The following is an 18305-nucleotide window of genomic DNA, read 5'->3' on the forward strand; positions in this document are numbered from 1 at the left end:
AAGATGCCAATACAATTAAGCTGTTACAACAAAGCCACATTTTGTTTTAACCTCACTGTTTTGAATTTGGACCAGTTATTGGGAATTCCCTTTACATGGGTCTACATGAGATGCTCACATCTGTCCTTATCAATGTGAGATATTTAAAAAAAAGCTTTTGAAAACAAATAGTAGGTGACAAAGAATTCCTTGGAGACACAAAGGAGTGTCTTATTTCTTATTTAAAGACCAGTGAAAAATTCTCTATAGCACAGGAACTGAAAGGAAAATATGAAATCGAATGGTGTTTGGTCAGTGGAGCAAGGGATTTATAGTGGTAAAAGAAAATACAGATAAAGTTATTTAGACTGAGTTTTTATATAACTTTTAGCATGTTTCAGGTTTAGAAAGGATCTCAATTGTGATTTTGTTGTCTTAGTTTTGACCTGAACAAAATGGATTTGCTGGTTTTGTTTCTCCTTTTTATTCAAATAAGACACACCCTCTTGGTTTTGAGAAATTTGATTCTTATCTCTTAGTTAGAACCATGTCTGATGGTGAATTTTGGATATTTGATTATGCTGGATTCTTACCAAAGACCACAAGGGAGACTTAACTTGAAGGACAAAGATGATTGTCAAGTGAGCTATAGATTAGGGTCTGATTCTTTGGTGGCGGTTCAATAAAAATAGTTTAGGCGAAGGTAGATTCAATAAGGCAGACTAAAAGAAATAAAATGCACTTCTGGAAAATGAGCAAGGCAAAGCAAACACACAGGAACTCATTAAAGAAACAGCCAATGAGCAATGCATAACCAATATCTGATATATAATTTAAGACCCAAAGGTCACTTAATATCAACTCTGTTGCAATACACATATGCTGAAAGACTCTACCTGGCAATTATACTTGAGTTTGCCTTGGCTTTTTTTATTTCATGGATGTTTCTCAGGAACACTAGCACACACACACACACACACACACACACACACACACACACACAATGGAAGAGTAAAATCGGATTTGTAGGAAGCATCTACTTGGATTAATTTGGTAATAAAAGCATTTTCAAATTGCTAATTTACTAAGTCAAGTCACCGGAATGCTGAATTACTTTGCTTTTATTATGATGATTGAAAGAGATAAATGCAGGCCCAGCCACAAAACCAAACCAGAGAGAAGAGAGGCAGCAGTCCTTCTCTGCATAATTACTGGTATTTGTCATCCTTGCCTGGGATCATCAGTTTTTCTAAAGACTGGGTTTTTTTTTTGTTTTTGTTTTTTTTTTGCTTCAGAACCTCTTTTTTGGAATGCTGTTCATCATCCACATTGTCCCCATTTACTCAGCAACAAATACACTATGAATATACTTCCATTAGCCAATTTAATGACTAATTTTGGTTCAAAATGTTAATTAAAAAGTACACATTTCATTCTTATAGGGATGAAACAAAAAAAAACACCTCTTGGTTCTCAAGTGTTAGGATAAATTATTAAAAGCAGAGTTGAAAAACAGGGCTAATCAATGTGAAATTTAGTATAATGAGCCTTGGGTTAATTGTGATAATCAGTTATAATTAATGTTCCTATCTTTTTAGGAAAACAAAACAAAACATGGCATCTATCACTTTATTTATATTTAGGGAGAAATTTTTAAGAAACAAAAACAAACGAGGAAACAGAAAGGAAGTTTGCCTCAAAAAGAAAAACACTACAAAAAAACTTGTAGATCAGATATTCTATCGCTAGAAAATGAGTGAGAATTTTATTGTTTCTTGGCTTTTAAAAAATCTGCCCTTCACCAGATAGAAGAATATTGCCAACATGGAAGAAACAGGATCCATTTTTCTACATAACCATATTTAATAATTTTCATGAAATCGACACTTTAGAACTATGGCCAAAGCCAAATTAAAACTTATGGGTTTCTAGTGCTAAATTATTAACCCGTTTTCTTAAGGAAGACCTAAAATACACTTTAAAACAAATCCAATTAATATAATTACAGAGGGTTTAAATAACGCACGCACACTGGATCTGTTTCTGTAAAACACAGCTGTTCTGTTATTTATATTTTGTTATTTTTTTAAATTGGAAATGTGGCCATAATATAAAGTAACCAACATCAAAATTTTTTAAAAGCCCCTACAGCCAATGAACTTGGAAATCCTATAGTCATGCCTCTGAATTTCGCCGCAGTTGTAACAAGGAAAGCAGCACATTCAGGTATTCAATGCAACAGAAACCAGGCACAGGCAGCAACTTGTATCCCCTAGCAGTTGACATGCTAATTTCTTTGCCTCCTCATTCCTGCTCAGTCCATCCCACCACATCACCAACCCCCTTCCTCCCAAGACCAGAGGCACCCTCTGGGCCATGGAAGAAGGTGCCTTGCCGGGAGTAAAGAGAGGCCGGAAGAGCTAGGGCAGAACACGCGGTGCCCACACCCTTGGCTTCTGGGTGAGTGCGCACAGCAGCCGCTGGTGGAGGGAGAGTCGAGCAGGTTAGGCGCGTCCGGGTCTCCCCCCTCCCCTGCCCCCCCCCCCCCCCCCCCCGCACACACACATAAGCCTGGGACTGGGTATCTGCAGCACGAGGCGTGGGCCCCGCTGTCCCGCTGGGCCAGGGGCAAGGGTGGGCGGGCAGGGGGGCGGAGCACTGCGTGGGGCGGCGGGAAAGGGGCGGAGAGGACAGTTTAAGCTCCGACGGGCAGAGTTGACGGTGGCAGAATGCGGGCTAGGTGGGAGGTTCACCCGCAGGGAGCGAGGACCGCGGCTGCCTGGGAGCGAGGAGGCGCTGGGACTCCCGGGTCAGACCAGCACCTCCTCCTGCAGAAGAGATTGGCGAAGCTGGAGGACGCACGGCTGCAGAGGCGACCCTGCGCGCAGGTGGGCACCCCTGAAGCGCAGCGCTCTGACCCATCCTAGGCTGCCGCGGGGCCAGATGCCCTCCCGTCCAGGCCACTGATTCTCGGGACCAGGGCTAAGCAGGTCTGGGGGCAGGAGGAAGGTGCACGGCTCCTAAGTGTGCATGACTGTGCGCTCTCACTGTGCCAGGTGGGGAAGAGGTGCGGATAAGCTGCCTCCCTGGGGATTCGCTCCCTCGGGTCCCCACTCCACCCTTTCTGATGTGCTGAGCACGCGAGCGGCTTTGGAGGACTGCGACCCCTTCGCCCCCCACCCGCAATCTCGGTGGCGTGTGCAGTTGGCCCCCTGGTCACAATCCACACCCAGCAACCATCAGGACGCCCTCTGCTCTGGCCCCCCTCGACTCTAGGCACCTGGGGGAAGAGATAGCGGTGGCTGGATGAGCCTGGCGTGTAGGAGGAAAGCAGGAGTTACTGGAGTATTGTCTCCCGGGGCCGATGCCTGAGCCCGCGCACTCCCTGGCGCTTTCAGGGCCAGAGTGAGGGGTGTATGTGGGGGGGGGGGGGGCTGGGGGTACGCGGGTGGGATGGGTTTGCTGAAATTACCTCCGAATGCTGACTGTGCACATGCACTTAGCGCCTTGTGCACATTTGGACGAGGGTTTAAGGGAGACACGTGGGAAGAGGCTTGGTCCCTGGTGGATCCCCCCAAAAAGCCTTTTGGGATGGCCCAGCGGGTGTTAGGGGTTGGGAAGGAAGAAAGAGTGTGAGTGTGTGAATATCTGTCCTAGGGAAGAGAAGGATGGCTACAAGAGACTTGATTTTCTTGGATTTGCTGCAATTCCTTAAACCAAACCAGTCTTTCGAGGCATTAAAGTAAATTACGGGTAAGTGGGGACGGATCTCTGGTGGAAATAAAAAGCCCCCCCCCCCGCAGGTTTTCGGGGTAGCGGGCTTGGCGGGTATGCTCTCCATGCAGCTTCTGACGTTATCTCATCTAGGGGGTGGGGGTGGGGTGGGGTGGGGTGCTGCGTGGGTGGTGCACGTGTCTTTGGCTTAAGGTGCTGAAGCTGGGGCACTTGTCTTGGGTAGATTGTGGGACTTGAAGGAGGCAAAACACTGTAGTGCTGTCTGTTATTCTCAGTCAACTTTAGAATCTCAGTCTCTCTCTGTTCTATATTTCTCTCTATATACACACACGCACACATGCACGCTCACATGCACACACACGAACCCTGGTGTGGTCTGATTGCCTCTTTTTCTTTCTATCCCTACCCCCCCTTTCTCTCCCCCTTCTCAACCACAACCACATCCACACACTCACCACACACACACACACACACACACACACACACACACACACACCATGGTTGGGTCTGTTATTCTAAATTAACTCCAGATCTCTCTTTCCTCTCTTCTCTCTCTCTCTCTGCCTTTCAATCTCTCTCTAGTCTCTCACTCTCAATCTCTTTCACTCTCAATCTCTTTGGTCTCTCTTAGTCTCTCTTGTCTCTCAATCTTGTGTATCTCTTTCTCAGTCTCTCATCTCCATCTCTCTCAATCTCTCTTGTCTCTCTCTCCCAATCTCTCTCTCAATCTCCTGTCTCTTTCTCAGTCTCATCTCTCTCAATCTCTCATTCCTCTCTCTCTCAATCCTCTTACAGATCTCATTTCATGGCTGCTTTGACTCACTAATAGTTGCTTATGGATCTTTATTAATTGCTTGTTATGCTCATGGGTTTTTATTCATTTGACTTTTTAAAGAAAAAAGACCTATCTGTATTAAAATCTGTGGGGTGTCTGAAAGACCTTTCAGCATTCATTCACATTCAAACTAGGAATACAGCAGTAAATACCCTACCTAACTGCTGTTTATATTGGCCAAAGCTCTAGTTCATGTTAGAATTAATATTATTATTTTAACAGACATTTTACAATCATGTGACAAAGTAACCTTTTTCTAGATCTCTCCCTCTCTTTTCTTTGTGGTAATTTACAGAATTTTTGATTACTCGATTAACAAAATGGTGAAGTTATCTTCTAATTTTAAGGGCTAGGTCTTGAAATGGTTGTAACTTGGCATGTGGATGGGTTCTATGACTCCATCTCTTACTCTAATGAACTGATCAGAGTAGTGTTGATCTGAGACTTATATATGCTTTGATTTCTAAATAATTTATCAAAACATTAGGGGAGAGGGTCTCCTTACAAATATTCCACACAGGAGAAAGAGCACTTTTATTTCCTGGAGCCAATATTTTGCCACTTTCCCCCCAATTGTCCCTGTTAGATGCCTAGAAAAGATGCATGGTTGATGAATAATACATAGTGTATTTCTTTTTTCTGTCTACAGGTGGCAGTGTAGAAGCCAAAATGGGAGCTTCTAGAAGTGGTTTCTGAAAAATAAGACCACATGTACACAAGTAAGCAAGCACGGGAATCTGAAAAAACCACAGGTATGTAAAACAATTAAGCCACCTATCTGGTTTTATAATTATTGCATTCCACTATCTTGACATTTTTATAGACTTTAATGAAGTGAAGCACTTTGAGGTGTTCTCAAAGGAGAAAACAAGTTTATTCTATTTCAGACAATGTATTTAAGTAAAAGTGCTACATCTCATTGTTGCATTATTTTTTACTGTTCTAAAAGAGAAGCACTGTTTGTGACCATGTGCCTTTGCATTTAACCAGTTGTTGCTTGATACTTGTTTTTAAGAACACTTTTCCTGAGATCAACCAATGAACTTGTATGCATATATGCATAACCCATGGACACAGACAATGGGGTGGTGAAGGCCTGGGGTGGGGGAACAGGAGCTGGCTAGAAGATGTTAATGGGGGAAAAAGAGGATCTATGTAATACTTTCAATAATAAAGATTTTTTTAAAAGACAAATACAATTTTTTTTAAAAAAAGAACACTTTTCCTGAAGCTGTATAAAACTGCAATTGTTCTGAATAATTTCATTTGGGTAACAATTAACAGAGTCATCCTGTTGAGCCAATGTGACAAGTGTCTGCTTTTTACAAAATCTGCATCTCATTATTGACTTGATATCTCACTTATCAGAATACCGAAATACCAATGCATTAGGTATTCTTTGAAATCAGGTTCTTTGAAACCAGCTCTTCTGTTTTTAACCATGTCATCATTTTTCTCCTCCTACCTTGCTGCTTTTCTAAGCCCAACATATAAGATGTACCTTCGTAATTCACCCACTTGACTGAAGTAACGACAGGTATAATATGAGATCAAAGACAATCAAGGTCAAAAATTTTTTTATTATGACACAGTTAAAATGAATTTGCCTTATTATCATTAAAATGCAATATGGCCCCTTTTTTATTAAAGTATAGTTGACATATAATATTACATATAGTTTCAGGTGTACAACATAGTGATTCAGTGTTTATATTCCTTACAATGTAATCACCAGAATAAATCTAGTAACTATCTGTCACTATACAAAATTATTATGATAATATTAAGGCTCCTTTTCAACAATTGAGTAGCACAGTGTTATGAACGGTAGAAGAAGCCAGAAGGGGAAAATGTTCACCTTTGTGGATTTTTGTTTTTCTTCCTTAAAATGGTGGGTCATGGTGCTCTCACAAGGAGGCTAAAGTTATTATGTTGGCTATAAAAGGATCAGACATCAAAATGGCTGTTAAAGAGAATGAAGCTTTCTCTTTCCTGAGGGGGTGTAAGTGTTCATCACAGTGCCAGAATGCGATGATATCTTGTGATTTTTGACATTCTGCCTTTACAGCTGAAGAGGGATTTTTTTTTAGCCCCTGCCAATGAGGGTGTAAAACAAAATCAGATGCCATTCTTGAAGCTTAAAAATATCAAATTAGACATTTAACCCATAGAAAGCAAATTGAGAGCTCTGAAAGTATAGACTCAACTAAAGACAAAAGTTTCTTACTGTAAAAAGCACATGGCCTGGCTGGCATGGCTCAATGGTTGAGCATCAACCTATGAACCAGGAGGTCACATTTTGATTCCCAGTCAGGACACATGCCCAGGTTGCAGGCTCGATCCCCAGTGGGGGGCATGCAGGAGGCAGCCAATCAATGATTCTCTTTCATCATTGATGTTTCTATCTCTCCCTTTCCCTTCCTCTCTGAAATCAATAAAAATATATTAAAACAAATTTAAAAAAATGGACCTCGGCTATCAAGCCCAGGCCACTTTCTTAAAAAAAAAAAAATCCCATGGATATGAAGTGATTTCAGAAAAGGTAGCGAACATTTAGGAACATGTAAGTTTGCACTGCATGGACCTTAGATACATTACATGACTCAGGAAACTGGGAAGTAACTAATCATCCCCCAATGTATCTAAGAGGAATAAGCTCTAATCTTCTAAGTCAGAAAGGAAAAGAGCACAGTTGAGATTTTATTCCTTTTTTTAAAGATATTTTTTCTTTATTGATTTCAGAGAGAGGATGGGGAAGGGGAGATAGAAACATCAATGATGAGAGAGAATCACTGATCAGCTGCCTCCTTCATGCCCCCTTCTGGGCATTGAGCCCGCAACCCGGGCATGTGCCCTGACCAGGAATCAAAGGGGAACAGACTGACATACCTTAGGGAGACAAGGAGAGATAAACCAAAGAACTTCTATACTTATATGCATAGCCCATGGATACAGGCAATAGGTTGGTGAAGACTTGAGGGGGAGGTAGGGGCTGGGCAGAGGGGAGTAAAGGGGGTAAGTGGGAGATATCTGCAATACTGTCAACAATAAAATATATATTAATAATAATTAAAAAAAAAACAGCCGAAACCGGTTTGGCTCAGTGGCTAGAGCGTTGGTCTGCAGACTGAAAGGTCCCAGGTTCAGTTCCGGTCAAGGGCATGTACCTTGGTTGCGGGCACATTCCCGGTAGGGGGTGTGCAGGAGGCAGCTGATCTATGTATCTCTCTCATCGATGTTTCTAACTCTCTATCCCTCTCCCTTCCTCTCTGTAAAAAAAATCAATAAAATATATTTTTTACAAACAAACAAACAAAAAGTGGTTACTTCCTATATCATGGGTCGACTTTCAACCACTGAGCCACACCAGCCAGGCTTATTCCTTTTTTTGAATTATAGCATTCTCATTATAGAGACATTAAGTGCTTTAGAGATATTTTATTTTTAAGGTAACAGACCTTAAAAATAAAGTGTAAAATGCATTAATTGAAAGTGTATTTTTCATATGTGTGTACCTCCATGTAATCACCACCCAGGTCAAGATACAGAACATTTTCAGCACCCCAGAAAATTTCCTCCTTCTTTACACTTCTGGTCAGTTTTCATCCCACTTCCAACCTGAAGGTAACCACATTGTGATTTTTAAAGACTCCACCTGCTAATTTGTCTGCTATTAAGCTCCATATAAATAGTATAATATAGAAGGGATTCTTAACTTGTATGTCTTCTTTCATATAACAATGTCTACAAGATTAATCCATGTCACAGTGCATATTTGTAGTTCATTCTAGTCTATTGTTGAATAGTAATTCAATTGTATGGATATACCACAATTTATCCATTCTTCTATTAGATCTTTGAATTGCTTCCAGTGTGGCTAATATGAATAAAGCATCTATGAACATACTTGCTTATGTTTTTTTGTGCACATGCCCACTCATTTCTCTAAGAGTGAAATTGCGGGGTCATGAATAGGCTTATGTAGATGTTGACAAACAGTTTTTCAAAGTGGTTGTACCAGCTTAAATTGCAAAAGTAGTGTACAAGAATTTCAGTTGTATTACATTTTCACTAACACTTGGTTCTGCCAGTCTCTTTTTAATTTTAGCTATTTTGGGGGCTGTATATTGGATCTCCATGTGGATTTTTAAATTAAAAAATTTAATTGTGGTAAAATATACAAAATATAGAATTTATCATCATAACCATTTTTTAATTGAAAGTTAGTGGTATTAAATACATTCACATTGTTGTATAACCATCACTATCATCCATCTCCAGAACTCTTTACCTCTTGGAAAACTGAAACGGTAACCATTAAACAACGAATCCCCATTCTGTCTTTTCCCAGGCTCTGAGAATCACCATTTTACTCTCTGTCTCTATGAATTTGACTAAGTACCTCATATGAGAGAACAACAGAATATATATTCTTTTCTAACCAGCTTATTTCACCTAGCATAATGTCCTTAAAATTTATACATGTAGTAGCATGTGTCAGAATTTCTAATACTGAATAACATCCCATTGTATATACACTGAGTGGCCAGGGTATTATGATCTCTGAACGCATAATAATCTGGCCACTCAGTGTATATCCTATATAATAAAAGGCTAATATGCAAATTGGCCCCTTGACCAGGAGTTCGACCAGCAGGCAGGTAGGCAGGTCGGCCAACTGCCCATGTCCCCTCCCCCTGGCCAGGCTGGCCGGACCCCACCCATGCACGAATTCATGCACCGGGCCTTTAAAATATATATATACTGCATGGCCAGATTATTATGCGTTCAGAGATCATAATAATCTGGCCACTCAGTGTATATACCACATTTTGTTTAAACATTTGTCTGTTGGTGGACACTTGGGTTGCTGTCACCTTGATGCTGTTGTGAAAATTGCTGCCATGGACATGGGTATATAAATATTTCTTCAGGACTCTGCTTTCCATTTTTTGGGGTACATACCCAGAAGTGGAGTTGGTGGGTCATATGGTAATTCTATTGTAAATTTTTGTAGAACCACCATACTGTTTTCCATAGCTACTGTACCATTTTACATTCTTAACAATGTACAAGGGTTCCAGGTTCCCCACATCCTTGCCAACAGTTGTTATTTTCTGGTGTGTTTTTTATAGTAACCATTCTAATGGGTGTGAGGTGATCCTTATGGTTTTAATTTGTTTCCTGGTAAGTAATATTGTTCAATGTCATTTCATAAACTTATTGCCATTTGGATATCTTGTCAAATTCCTGTTAAAAATCTTGCCCATTTTTAAATTGGATTATTTGTTGTTGTTGTTTTTAAATTTCTTTGTCAGAGTTCTTTTATATTCTACATATGAATTTGTGTTCAAATATATGTATTACAAATATTTCCCCAGAATGTGGCTTGCCTTTTCACTGTCTTCATGGTATATTTGGATGATTATTTTTAAATACTCACCCAATTTTTTTAAAAAAAATTGATTTTAGAGAGAGAGGGAGATGGAGAGAAAGAAACATCGATGTGAGAGAGAAACATCGATCAATTGCCTCTCAGATACACCCTGACTAAGGATTGAACCCACAACCTGGAATGTGCCCTGACAGGGAATTGAACCTGTGACCTTTTGGTGTATGGAACAACACTCTCATACTGAGCCACACTGTCCAGGGATCTTTTGATGATTTTTAATGAAGTTCAATGATCAATTTTTTCCTTTATAGATACTGCTTTTTGTGATCTATTTATGAAATTTCTGTCTACCTTGGGGTTATTTTTAAAAACTTTTTAGCCTGACTGGCATGGCTCAGTGGTTGAGCATCGACCTAGAAACCAGGAGGTCAGGGTTCGATTCCCAGTCAGGGCACATGCCTGGGTTGCAGGCTTGATCCCCAGTGCGGGGCATGCAGGAGGCAGCCAATCAATGATTCTCTCTCATCATTGATGTTTCTATCTCTCGCTCCCTCTCCCTTCTTCTCTGAAATCAATAAAAATATATTAAAAAATAAAAAACTTTTTAGTAAGTGAAATATATAAAGGCCGTATAGAAGATGCAATAAATGAACTATAAGCATATTTCAAATAAGAGCTCTTAGGTATAAATAGTGGAGATTTTCTTTGCTGTAGCAGGTGCCAGAGAGGGAGTTTGAAAAAGTGTGTTTTTCAATAAGATACATGGACATAGATGCTGTCACTCAAGTGGCTGTCTCTCCCCAACACTGATTATGTCCTCAGGGTCCCTCTAGAGTGGGCCCTAGGGAACAGCCTTTCGATAACTTGGCTAGAAGAAAGAATGTGGCAAAATGGATAGGTATCTACTTTTCCTTAATTTGTAATCCATACTTACTGAATTATCTTTCCCTGCCCCTCTCCCATCTGAAAGGAGGGTTGCTGTGATTTGATGCTACTTCTTTCTTTTGCCTCTAAAATATCAATATCCCTTGTGATTCTGCCATTTGTTAGCCTTTTCTCTTCTCCATCTTCATCTTTTCCCTGAATGGTCTGTGTTCACATTCACTTTCGTGCCTTGGGCTGTCTCCCTCCCTCTAACCCTGTGTTATAAGGACTCCTCAGGTATTTATCTCCTGCTCCCATGACCTTTCCCTCAACATAACATTCGGATCTGCATTTTTTTCTGCCTCCTGGGAATCTCCCACTGGATATTCCATAGGTGCCTATAGAAAAAACTCCTCTCCAGTCTACTCTTCTGCTTTTCTTCCTTAATTAATATCTTTGCCATTAATCTAGAACCCCAATGTAGAATTCTTGGCACTGAACCCAATCCTCCCACACAGCTTCTATCACCCTCACATCCCATGTTTAGTTGGTTATCAAGGCTGCTGGGTCTTTCTCCTGTCTCTGAAATATCTTTCAAAGGCATCTTCTCTTCCATATATTTGCTACCTCATGGCTTGGGTTCCATTTTAGGATAGTAGTTAAAGCCTCCCAACTGATTCTCCTCATCCTCAAACTCCCTCTAATCCTCTACTTGTCATCAGTTTTCTTTTCCAAAAACACAGATTTAGTCATGTCATTTCCTACTTAAAATAATTTGTAGCTCTCCGCAGCTTACAAGAGGTATTCAAATCTCTTAGCATGATTTATAGTATGACACCCTTCATTATTTGCCTTCAACCTGCTTTTCCTGTTCTATCATCTGCCATTTCCTCCCCGTACTCCATCTGTCCTAAACTATTTTTCATTCCTAGAACATTCCTTGAGTTCCTTCCTGCATCTGTGCTTTTGCACATGTTGTTTCTTCTACTTTTAGTGTCCATTCTTATCCACTGGTAACTTAATATATTTTTTAAAATATCAGCTCGAATGTGACCTTTTTTTTTAGTAAGCCTTCCTATCCTCTATGTTAGGGTTAGGGAACATCTGGGCCGTGGCTGTATAAGGCCCGAGAAATCATTTGGTCTAGCCCTGCCAAGGCATTATGGGTGATTTAATTAAATATTTGACCAAATATAGCAGGCTAATTTTTAAGTTGATAATTTTGTATGGCCTGTGAATGATGCTATAAATATCCAAATGCCCCCCTTTGTATTGGGAACCTTCTTATTAGGGAGCATCTTTGAGTATTTGCTACTGATTTGCCTCTAGCATCTGATTTAAAAGGCATTTTGGGGAAAAGAATGTCAGGAAATGAAAAGAGATCTGATTGATTGGAGCTGATCATCTGTGTTCTCCCTCACCATGTGTGAAAAAGAAGATATCTTCCTACTGAGAAACAATAGTTTACCCAGTCTTAATGTTATGTGTTTTTCCAGCTGTTGCAAACTATTCAGAATGGGAACATCAATTTAAATGTTTGTGATTTACTGCCTATTAAAGGAGGAAGGACAGTTACAATATACATGTAGGAGTTTAGTTGAAATATACATTGAAGTTGAAGTGTATGTTAGTGACCCTGACTTTCCAGAGATAGTATAGTAACCATGGATAGCTTTGAGTTTTTTTCCAGAACTTGGTTTAGTACACATCCATATGTTTCAGTAAAGCTGTTGGAAATAAATAAAACAGATATAAATTTTACCACATTAGAGCACATTTCTACTAATCTTAGATATACAGATCAACTGAAGTGACCAAAAAGCATAAAAGAATAGGAGACACTTAATGGGCCTAAGATTCCTTATAATTGCTTAATGATCTCTCGCTTGTTTTCCTCCTGCCTTGTGCCACTCCTAGATTGGCCACCAACACAGTTAGAGGCATTAAAAATCTATAACCTGAGTAATTCTGTGAGAATAACATGCTACTATTTATGTGTGAAAATAGAACTTTCATTTTATGTTAAAAATATTTAATTTTTAAGGCATGCTTTTCCTTTTATTTTTCAGAAAACTAAAGATTTAGTACATATATCACTATATTCTATTTATACAGCAGTTTCTAATTGAAACTCTATTGCATTTGCTGTTTATTTAAAATGACAACATAAATTCAAATGGCCATAGGTCAATATTTTTAGAAGACCATGACAATTTTGAGTTAGAAAATCAGTATTTTATCTCTTAGTAATCTATCAAATCAAGGAATTTTAACGGATTCACATAGTATGCTAATTGAGGTAGCATTTACAAGTACTCATGCTTCTTTTAAAAGAGTAAGTTTGGTATCATAGACAATGGTGTAAAATATTTTATATACCATATTCCCAACATGTTGCAAAATGTGAACTCTCCTTTCTAAGTTATAGTTTACTAATGTATAAATACATAGTTTTTATGTAATATATGCTGTGTGAAGAGAGAAAACCCACAATCCTTCTGTGAATGGTTAAAATACTAGCAAAAGCTATATGAAAATCACGAGCAAGTGTTTATTGAAATGAGCTGATGTTTATTGAAATAGCCATGTAGGAAAGTGACTTGAGTATTATAGGACAGTGACTAGTTAAGAAGCGTTTACATTGAGGAAGGTTGTGATAGTAGCTGACTATTGAATTCAAGGTGATACTTTTAGGAGCCTTGGGTGTCATACTGAATAGTGTTAATGGGCACACTGTCTGCTTTTAAATGGGGATTTTAAAACATACACATTTAAGATGGGCTAGATGGAATCATTCACCTATTGTTTAAATACTAATCTTCACATTGAAAAATATTTAAAATGATTTGCCTGTTCTGTAAATACTGTTTTTATTCCTGATTAATGATGACAGCGAAATTTTCTTACTATTGTGCAATTGTCAGTATTTTGGGTTTTCTGAAGGGAGGCTTGGGCAGAGAGGTTGGGATATAGGGTTGCAAAGGCTGCTTTGCCTGTCTGGTTAGCCAGCTGTGTGTGAAAGAGGATCTTGGTCTGTATTTGGACAATGAAAACAAAAAACATGGCAGGTATTTGAGCATGAAAATATAATGAAGAAAAACAATGGAGTCTTAATGAATTTTCTAGAGAGGAAGAGGTATGACTGTTTTAGCTAATCATGATACCTCAGATTTCTGCAGGAAAAAGAACATATGATATTTTTCCTTAAAACAGCTATGGTGAGTAAAAAAACCATGTTCATGGAGGGGAAAACTTGTACCGTGGTGATAATCTATACAGAGGATCAGCTATTGTCTTTACCTTCATGTATGGTAGTGTGGGAATCTTTTCCTTCCATCACCACTGTGTCTGATGATACTATGTCATTTCTTACCCACGTTATGAATAAATGCTTTGAGACTCACGGAAATAACTCAACTGCTGGGGCTTAAGTCACTGTCCCTGGCCACACCTTCTTCTATGATTTTGACACATGTTTCTGCTCTGCCCGTCAATGACAGGTATAGTCACAATGTGTATGAATGTGTAGTGTGTGTGGTGGTGGGGGGCCTTCCATTAATGACATTGGGTTTCCATATCTACATGGTTAGAGTGAATGAGTATGTAGTGTGTTCTATTTTGCAACACTGGCAATGAATTATCTCTCTATATAAAAGCCTAAGTGACTGTTCGACCGTCCGACTGGTAGCTATGATGTGCACTGACTACCAAGGGGCAGATGCTCAATGCAGGAGCTGCCAAGCTGCGGTGACTTGGCAGCTGTGGTTCTCGGGTGATGCACTGGAACTAGAGAGGAGAGAGCCTGATTCCAGGGTGCATCACCCAAGCATTGCCCTCTCGCAATCCGGGACCCCTTGGGGGAGTGTCAGAGAGCCAGTTTTAGCCCGATCCCCACAAGCCAGGCTGAGGGATCCGTGCACCAGGCCTCTAGTGTAATCATAAAAATCAAAATATTTCACCAAGAGTTTTGACCTTGCATTGGATTTGACCTTGGACTGGCCTGGTGTTGGAATCAGAAGGTTGGGCTAGAAGTTAGGAGGCTGCTGTTCTGGTTTCTAGTTGGCTTCTAAATAACTGTTGTGGCTGGGCACATCATTATTATTGCTCTGGGCTTCAATTTTGTCATCTCTAACATGAGGGTTGGACTATTAGTTATCTCTAAGGTCCCATCTTGTTCTGACACTCCATCAATCTTAATACCATGGTTATAATCCTCCACCCCCCTGCCCCGATTTTGGTAAACTCTACTATAAAACTATTATTAGGATTAAAAATACTTGATTGCTTAAAACATGGAGTTACATTATTTTAAGGTTCATGAAATTAGATCAGAGGCCAGTTGGAAAATAGGAGGCAATCATTCATAATAGTATATTCAAAATTATGTTATTGTGAAGTTTTTCTGTACTTGGTCAAGAGCAAAGTGACTACAACCCTACTAAGAATATAAACTTTATTGTTGAGTTAGGGTGCCCTGCAACTGTCCTCTTAATCATAACCTCTCCAAGACTTGGAAGGCTAAGTACTAGACTTAAGTTTTATGACTGCTACATGATTTCATCGGTGCTTTCCATGTCTTGTACTAAGTATTTGACATTCACAAGTCCAAGTGTGCTTTTTCTTATATTCATTCTTCTTTGGTCTCGTGAGCTTGAATTTGAAGGTTGGTATCTTTCATTGGTATTGGAACATTCTCAGCCACTGTCTCTTCAGACATTGATTTTGCCCTGTTCTGATTCATCTTTCTGGCTCTCCAATGATATGGTCAGATGACCTTTTTATGTTTCTTATAATCTGTTCTTTTTTTATTTCTTGTCCTTTTTCTATTTGAGTTTCAATATGAGCATTTTTCATTGACCTTTACCTTCAATTTACTAATCCTGTCTTTTGCTATATCTACTCTGCTGTTGAACCCACCGAATGAGTTAATTTTAGATACTGTTTTTCTTAATTTCATGTATTATTTTTCTAGGATGTCCATTTTATTTATTTATTTATTTATTTATTTATTTATTTATTTATTTATATTTTGTTAATCCTCACCTGAGGATTTTTTCCCCATTTATTTTTAGGGAGAGTGGAAGAGAGAGGGAAAGACAGAAACATTGATGTGAGAGAATCACATCGATTGGTTGCCTTCTGCATGATTCCTGACCAAAGCCCTAGCCTGGGAGGAGCCTGCAACCAAGGTACATGCCCTTGACCAGAATCAAACCTGGGACCCTTTGGTCCACAGGCTATGCTCTATCCACTGAGCCAAACTAGCTAGGGCTTCATTTGATTTTTATATAGATTCTAGTTCTCTTTGAAATTCTCTCATCCATTTCCTCCTTTTTAAAATTCTTTAACCAATTAATCTGTTATTTTAAAAGTCTTACTTACAGAATCCAATAATCGGGATCATCAGTGAGTCTGCATCTATTGTCTTTTTTTCTCTTGAATATTGAATACATTTTTTGCAACTTTTTTCATGTCTAATAATTTTTTATTTTATATCAGACAGGGTGTATGAAAGAATCTTACTAGTTCTAGATTACATCTTTTTCCAGAGAAGATTTACTCCTTTTTCTCTGTTAGGTAAATAGAGTGAGGAGATGATCACCTTCACTCCATTAGGAATTGAGCTAAGTTAAGGCCAGGTAGCAGTTTTAGGAAGATTCAATACAGCTATGGTTGTCTATGCTCCTTAGGTATGGTTCTCTTGAGCTTTTGATTGAAAAACTTAGAGGATCTTTGTCTCCTTAGCCCTGACAAACTGTGGAGATTAAAATTTCCCTTTGGAGGTCTTAAGATTAGCCTCCTGCCCCTTAATTTCAAATTATTGAAGTTGCCTGGAGGAGAAACCTGGTTATGTATTTGAAGCAGCATTTCTACTCTAGTAACACTGTGAAACTGGAGACTTTGCCTGTTAGAACCCTTCAGCCTTTCTCACACAGATCCAGAACTGAACAAATGGGAGTATTTCCCATCTGTCACATTAACCTCTGCATGTTCATCAAAAAGTTTTGCTGGTTTCCTTTCCTGAGTAGAAATCCTTTCTCTCAGCAAGTCTCATCGTTATGAGCCCAAAGTTCCCGTGTGCCTGAAGGAAGAAAACCAATGATTATCTGCACTTCAAAGGGCCTCTCTTCCTCTGACGTTCTCATGCTTGAGTTCCTTATAGTCTAATGGAAGCTTTATACTTTTTTTCCTGCATAAGACATATAAGATGGGATTTGCAATTTTATAATACACTTCATTTTCATGTCTGCATCTATTCTCCTCATGGAGCCTTCTGTTTCAATATTAAACATTTTTCTGCTTCATGATAAAAGTAGTTTTGGTAGTAAGTATCTACTGACTCATTACAATGTTTCCAAAGGAGGAAAATGGGAATAGTTAAACAATGTGGTCTTTTTCAAAATATTTTCATTGCATTTTTTTCAGTTTTTCAATTTTAATTTGTCTGGAAAATGCTTTGTAGGTAGATGTTAATGGAGGCAGTTTCAGTTGGTTTAAAACTGTCTCAGATGGATTCCTTATTGGACACATTTACTTCTCTTTTCTACTAAAATGAGGCATGACTGTCATTACAAATCTTCCCATTTGTGTGGAGAATTTGCTCCAGAGAATTCTAGTACGTTTAATAGGCAGCATTCATATGGTTTGCACATGTAGAAAAAAAAGAGAGAATGAGCCCCTCAAATTATTTAAATTGGAACCATTTCATTGTTAAGGAGCAATTCCGTTGTTAATTTTTCTTAGAAACTGTGTACGACCTGTCCAGTGCCGAGAGCCCCAGGGCTCGTGGGAGCCCTGATTTCTAGTGTTGGCTCTGCCTCCCACAAGCCATTTGTCCCAGGAGAGGCCTCTTTTTTTCTCATCCTGAGAATGAGGACATTGAAATAGTTGTATTCTAATTCTTTCCCTCTTTTCCCTTTGGATTTTAATAATTCATCACTTGAAAATTAAGATTGAACTTACACTTAAATAAACTATATTGCCAGGATCAGTTAAAAGAATAAAACTATGCAAGTTTCTTTTGACTAATACATTTTCTGTCTATGACACCAAATGGGAAATCTTCGACACTGTGTGTTAGCGCCGAAGAAACAATTTTTTAAAATACTGTTTTGAAGTCCTAAGTACATTTACATGAATTTAAGTCCCAGGTTGGTTGTTCATCTGCTTTGGGACCTTGGGAATATCATCAATTTCTATAAGCCTCAGTTTTCCCAACCAGAAAATGTATAGAATAGTACAGTAGCTATGTCTATTCCACAGGGCTATTCTGAGGATCAACTAAAAACATTCATGAGTGAAGTCTCTTTATAAACAAAAAAAGAGATGTAAAAACATCAATTATCATTAGGACTTTAATGACAACCTTTGTGAGTAGTAACCATCTGTTTGTTGTGGCTGTCACTATCAAAAATGAAATGGGAAAACAGCCCAAGGGTATTTCATTTATGTACATACACCTTGACTTTTGTTCCCACTTCACTTTTTGGGGGTTGG

The 18305-nt window shown here is 39.1% G+C and overlaps 1 long non-coding RNA gene across 1 annotated transcript; it reads left to right on the plus strand.

Annotated features, from left to right (window-relative positions):
- Positions 1-2732: 2732 nt before the first annotated feature.
- On the plus strand, positions 2733-9095 carry LOC307095587. The gene is made up of 3 exons (XR_013813203.1): positions 2733-2867; positions 3637-3732; positions 5199-9095. It is a non-coding gene; the product is annotated as an uncharacterized lncRNA (long non-coding RNA).
- The last annotated feature ends 9210 nt before the right edge of the window (positions 9096-18305 follow it).

This window comes from Cnephaeus nilssonii, assembly GCF_951640355.1.
Source record: "Cnephaeus nilssonii genome assembly, chromosome: X".
NCBI classification, from domain to species: domain Eukaryota; kingdom Metazoa; phylum Chordata; class Mammalia; order Chiroptera; family Vespertilionidae; genus Cnephaeus; species Cnephaeus nilssonii.